Here is a 7,117-nt window from a genome sequence, read left to right on the forward strand (position 1 = left end):
CTTCTTTATATTAAATTAAATTATGTAGACTAAATTAAAGAAATGGGAACAAATTATGTACTGTGACAGGTTTCAATGTGCCTAAAGATAAAATTTTTAAAAATTGGCTGTTTATGCAGCAATCTCAGCAGCAACCTCATTTCCCCTCTCATCTGTTCCAACTATTCAGCATCACCAGTATACTAATCACTAATCACTGTTTCCCATGGGTTCATGACCTTTTTTTTTTTTTTTTATGATTTACAAAAAACATTTTTTTTTTCCCTGAAACAGGTACTGACCAGGTTTTAGATTCCAACTGAATTAATTTATAAAAGACATTCTTGCAAACACATTACACTCCAAAATGATTGTAATGGAAAGACCATTTTCAGGCTTTTAACAGGCTTAAGATCAAAAGATTACCATGAAACAGCATTTCAGTATTCCGTTCCTGTAATTTGACATCTATATATATGTTAAACAACTAAAACATGAAATATCTGTCTCAAAGCAAACAATATTTAATATTTAGGTTCATATCCCTTTGCAATAATAGAATCAAATAGGTGACCTACTTAAAGTTTCAGCTTTTTTCAGTCTTTGTTTCTTTTTACAGGTTTCTTTCTTCAGTTTCCTTAGGAGGTGAAATACATGCTTAAGATAACCATTTAAAAACATTATATTTGTCATTTACAAAGAAATATATCCGATCCAATTCGGAGGAGTTGGATTGAACAAATTTCTGTAGCCTTCTGAAATCAACCTTCTGCTACCATCATGAGTTTATGTCATTAATTAATATAAGTGAGTCTGCTCCATTAGCAGCCATTCAAGCCCAAACCATGCCACTAATTCCACCAATGCTTGACTGATGAGCTTGTATGTTCTTGTCCATAAGCAGATCTTTTGTTACTCTACACGTTCCTATTTTTATCTCCGTGGTAGAGGTTAAACTTTGTTCCAGAACTTTTATAGCTCTTTCTGAATTTCCTTACAAATTCCAATCGCCGAATTTCTTGCTTCTGTTGATTGGTTAGCATCTTATGGTATATATTTCTGCTTTTAAAGTCTAAAATGTCTAATGTCACTAACTATTGTTTTGGGGGTTCCTTAGCGGACCCCTTTAATTCCTTAGTTATTCATGGTTTTGTTCTTTTTCAGGCCTTACCTACTGGAATATTGGCTTATGAAATGACTTTTATTTTCCCTCTTTTTTTAGTATTAACATAGTTTGCATTTCTCAAAGACAGCTGTCTGGTCTTAATGTTGGTTTATCCTTTTTAACAACAGAGCCTTCCCAGGTAAAAGTTGCCAGTGCTCAAAATTTAAGTAGACATTCATGAACTAAGAATTAGAGGCATACAGTAGGCTAATTAGTGAAATCACCTGTTTTGTGCACAGGGAGAACTATTAATTAAGCAATAGCACACAAGAGGTAGTGCTGTTGTGATGAATATCAGCATAGCTGATGAGTGCACAGTGCTGTAGGCATCACAGCAACATGACCTCAAATGTGATATTGCTTTTAAACAACTGCTTATAAACACATTTATTATCAACAGATTATGATTTATTTAACCAGTTCTTTTGCTCTGCACACATATCCTTCAGTGACTGGCGGAGCTGGTGACTGACGGACTGACTGTAATTAACGGGTGAAGGCTGTTTTAAATTGTTGCTGGTGCTACAGTATGTAGACAAAAGGTCAGGAGAGTAAAGCCTCTTTTGCCACTTTAGGATATCAGCTACATTAACTTTGGAGTTCCGTTTTGAATTCCAAAAAGCACTAAATGGAAAATGAAAATGGAAAAGCTAGAATGTACAATCACTTGTCCCGAACACTAAGTAGTTCTCTGAATTAGAGGTTAGAGAGGAATTTGAGGGATTAGAGGGATTTAGCCTTTTGTTAGAAGTTAGTTAGCTTTGTAGCTCACGTTAGGCGTAATAAAACAACAAAATGGTTCAGAGACTATTCGGAAAAACTTAGAAGCAATTATTAATGAGACAAAGTGATGTTTAAGATGACAACGTTATCAGATGTGTTTTCTTGCTGAAACTTCATCCATGACTGGTTTGGAATGTGGGTTTTGGTAGGCAGCTGCTCTTTCCTCAGTACTGCAGACCTTAGCAACCTATTTTCACCCATGCTGTGAACAACTGTTAGTGTAATTAATGGTTATTAGAACAACCTGGGACACAGAACAATACCTGTTGTTACCGTCTATTATCACCAGTCATGCAATGTCTTTCGGAAATAACATTTATATACAAATACGGTATTCCATATACTGTATGTTGTCTCAGTATTGTTGGCCACCACTGTATATCCTTGCTAGGGGTCATACCAGGTTCTGCTCTGTACAACTGTTGCTCGAGCTTCTTTAAAGTAATTTACATTTACTTCTCAAGAGATCTCAAAATGAATGCTGAAAGAGTCAATCTGCCACTGGAGGTGATTAAGTTTCATGCATATCATGCCTCTTTGCTGTTGTCGTCTCTTTCACAGGTCTCTATATTGTAAGCAGCCCTCCTCAAAGTCCTGGCAGAACTTGAGAAAAAAAAAATTCCCACCCCTGCTATGCTGAGCTCTGTGGCATCATATGTGCTTCTGTAGGAGAGACACCTTAAATGACATGCCTTGGCACGACATCAGTCCTTTTCCTGCAGACGCCATGTATCACCTTAACACGGGCAGGGTTTCGTGCAAAGCTCTTCCATGTCCTCTCCTCTTTTCTCTCTTTTTCTTTCTCACTGTAGTTCCCAGGAATGCATTTCTTAAATGAAAAGCCTCTCTGCTTTCTTTAAGTTGGCGCTTAAGTGGGCCACTGCCAGGCCTCGGGAAGTCAAGGTGGCCTAAGACCAGGCGCTGATATATTTGTGGATTCTTCTTACAAATACACAAGGCGCTATCGTCGATCAAATCGCAGGTAACATTACCTGATAAAACAATGGCATCTCTCTGTGGTCCATGTTTCCAGAGTACAATGTGCCTATTGTGGGAGTAGAGACGGCATCCTGAGCCACGCTAGAAACCACAGGGCTTCCATGAGCGTAGGGGAAACTCCCAGTCCATAGGTCTGTATCTCTGTGGAAAAGGAAAGGTTGAGACAATCAAGCCTGAGTCTGATGAAGCTAAATCAGTGCAGCACGTCCATGCAGAGGAGTATGCAAAGCAGACTTTATCACAGAGCAGGAAAAAATGCTACACATTGTCATTCATTCAAGTTCAAGATATGATCACTACATGGCCAGGTTTTAGGGAAGGGAAAGGGAAACTTTAAAAAATATGTAAAAATCTATGATGTATTTAAATGACATTAAACTTAAATCATAATTACACTGAAAAACATTTTTAGAATCCTTTTTTTAAGTATAACCTTTGTACAGTACATATACTGTATATGTGATGTGTGTGTGTAGTTAGTAATTTCTTACTGTATTTGTACTTTATTTGGAGAATGATCAGAATGTAATAATACTTTTTACTTCTACTTCACTACATTCTTTGTACAAATCTGTACCTTTTCTCACTACTGTTTAAATAGAGATTTGTACTCGCTTTTACTTGAGTCTTTTTAGATGACGATCCCACAAAAGTGTATAGATTTTCCAATTTAAACATAAGCATTCATGCTGTCACTTACACTATACACTGACCTAAACTATCCCTGCTGAAAAATTCGGCCATGATTTATATGCTGGGTGATACTGGTTAGTGCTTGTCTGATGCTGGTTTAGCTGGGTGGACCAGCATAACTGATGAACGACCAGCATATCTACGCTGATGGAACCTTACCACCAGCATTGGTCTTGCTGATTAATGCTGGTCTGGTGCTGGTTTAGCTGGGTGAACCAGCATAACTAATGGAAGACCAGCATCCCAGGTGTGTACAACACTAATCCTAGTTTACAGAAATGTTTGGCAGGTCATTATGACAGCACTGATAGGTTAGCGCACCAAAGTAATTGATTTCTGAGGTAAGATGAAACGTGGTTTAGCTAACATATATAGCTTATATGTTAGCTTAACCTGCTAACATACTGAGCAAAACAATTGTGAACAGAACGATGACAACATCTTTTTTTTCTAACAAGCTTATAAGATTTTGGAGTGTTCTTCAACTTTATTGTAATCTCTGTACATGCAATATGCCCATGTTTAATTGCGTAGACTAATTGTAGTATAGAGGATAGTAATGGTAGCAACTAGCTAGTTTATTTAATAAAAAGCCATAACGGGGCTGCTTGCCATTTGTTTAAATAGTGTCAAATCGTGTCACTATCAACAAATCCTTTTGCCTCAGGTCCACTAACAACAAGTCATGTCCAGGGCCTCATTTCTGTTCACTTCAGTAACTTAACAATCTCACAGTTATCATTTTTTTCATTAGCGGAGTCAACCGTAGTTGTTTTTAAAATACTTTACAATACTGTTCATCAGTAACTCAGTCAGATAGATAGCCAGAAAAATCCTCTTCTTTTTTTCTGTGGACTACTTGTACTTCTGTACATTTTACAGCAGAGCAGGTTCTTAGTACTTTTTAACTGATGTGGTATTTCCTCTTGTTTGAACCAACCTGGCCCTATGTGAACAGTACAAAAATAGATATTCAAATGTACTGACACAGATTTAGTATTTCATTGTTTTTAAAGATGTTTTTACAGCATTTTTTTTTTTTGCATGTGCCTAAAAATTTTACATAGTACTGTATAGTCAAATAAGAGTCAAATGTAACAGTAGCCTATGGTCACCTGATCTGTGTGTTGTATGTATTTACATGTAATTGCTTAATGTTGGTTACTGCATTATAGATCTGACATTTGAACTCATTTACTTGCAAAGTGTCTCCCTGACTGCACAAGTTTAATATCTGATCCTGTAAACTTTCAGGAAGAATGCAGGCCAATATGCAAAATGTAAGTTAATTATTTACATATTACAGATATACAGAATAGCAAACATGCAGTATATTTGACATTACTTGGGAAATGTTTGTTGGGTGCAGTCTTGTGCAATCAAAATAGGATTTAAAGACTAAACCATATAATAATAATAATAATAATAATAATAATAATAATAATAATGCTGCCTGGTGTGTAGTATAAGTGGTCACATTTTCATAGATCTGATGAATAAATTAATTAATCCTATTACTTCCTTAAAAATTACAGTTTTATCTCCACTCCCGATTGTACATTTTTATGATAAGTTTTTCATGCAAATCTTATCAGTGTTATGTCTAGTGAGCAATGCATATTTTAGACAGGCAGAAGGAAACCGGAGATCTCAGCAAACACTCAGCAGAGATAAAAATCCAAGCTCAGGATCAAACCAGACCCCTTGGAGCTATGATTTGCCAATGCTAATGAAATAATAATAATAATAATAATAATAATAATAATATACCAGGTAAAGGAAAAGACACCAGTTAATCAAAAGGCACCATGCGCATGGACATTCACACACTCTGTCACACCTTGGACCAATTTAGAGTTGATGCTTACAACAAAAAAATCTTGCTATCAAAAAAACCATCATGCTGTTTACCCAATAAGTAGCTGATTTACCAGCAATTTGTAAATGTTGCTATATTTTTTAAATGGTGTATAAAACCAATGTTTGACAAGAATATTTTTTCTCTGCAGATCCACCTCAGCCCTTATTAGAATAAAGAACTTAATTAATTTAAACATGAAACTCACAAATATGATTTAGCAAGTATATTTAAAAGAAAAAAATTGGTTGAAGAGATTTACAGCACCAGTGATCTTTTATCTCAACCTTCTTTGTACAGTACGTCACGCCAAATAAAAGAATATATCAAATGAGCAAAATCAATGTATAAAGCTGACTTGTGGTTTTAACATACTCTTTTCCCTGAGCCTTTACAAACAGCCCACCTGTTTCAGTGGTTGCTTTGATGTGGTTTCGAATCAATCAGTCAAATAACTTCTTAAACATTACTTCTCGGGGAACACTGAAAACTCAACACTCTCTTAAAGTATCTAAAATCATTAATTCTCATCTAAATTGCTGTTTAACTTAATAAGGTATGTGGTAATTGATGTTGGATCTCATCTAGCTAAGCACAGTGTTCCTCAAAAACAGTTATTGATGACAGAAATATTACCTTTCTGACGAAAAACATACCATGACCATGATAACATCTCTCTCTCTCTCTCTCTCTCGATTTGATTGGCATGACCATATTAACTTGCACGTAGTATAGCAATAAAGATCATGTAAGACAGATAATAATCAAAAAGACATTACTTATAATAATAAAACCATTTCTACATGTGTCCATGAGTCAATGGAACACTATACTATAGTTACTACAATTTTCTTTGTCACTCTCACTTCTCTGCATCCCAATCTTTTCATAGGTTAGTATGGCTCACCCTTGCATAAACACAAAAGTGACCCTTCTGCTGCTTTTTCTTTTGGTTGGCCTATCATAATCACCTGTTCCCCTAACGTTTTTAGCAGTTCTTCATTTGGGGAGTGAAAGCCTTGGCTGGGGGCTCGTGCTCTTTGCCAGATGCAGGACGTGCTGGAGCAGAACGGAGTGAAAGGCCACAGTAGGAATTCCCTCCTGCTGGGACAGAGGAATAAAAGACCTCAAGAGAGGAGAGCTGGAGACATGGACACTGTTTGCCTTTGTGTATCCACTACTGCAATACGGTGGGACTAATGGAAGGAGAACCGGACAGGTGCACCATTAACCAACAAGGGAAACTTGGAAAGGCAGAGAGAGAGCGTTATGAGAGGACTGATATATCTGAACTTTGCCCAAGCAGAGTCTATACTACGAACTACTGTATAGTTAAAGGTCACTTAAACCAAACCATGTAAATACTGTATGTTTATATTGAAACATTTTTTATATGTTTTGTTGATTTTCATGGCAATTTGTTCACCTGGTTAGCAATGTGCACGTGCAACTGTGTTGGCCGTAGTATTTGCATGAATGATGAAGTTTTTTTGATGCAGCAATGCTTTAATTCTGTTCATCCAGCTCTCTCAGTTACTCATATGTACTATACATTCTGCTTAAACAGATCCAGCTGATATATATATATATATATATATATATATATATATATATATATAGCTAGCGCTCATCCCACTATC

This window comes from Clarias gariepinus, chromosome 15, assembly GCF_024256425.1.
Source record: "Clarias gariepinus isolate MV-2021 ecotype Netherlands chromosome 15, CGAR_prim_01v2, whole genome shotgun sequence".
NCBI lineage: Eukaryota > Metazoa > Chordata > Actinopteri > Siluriformes > Clariidae > Clarias > Clarias gariepinus.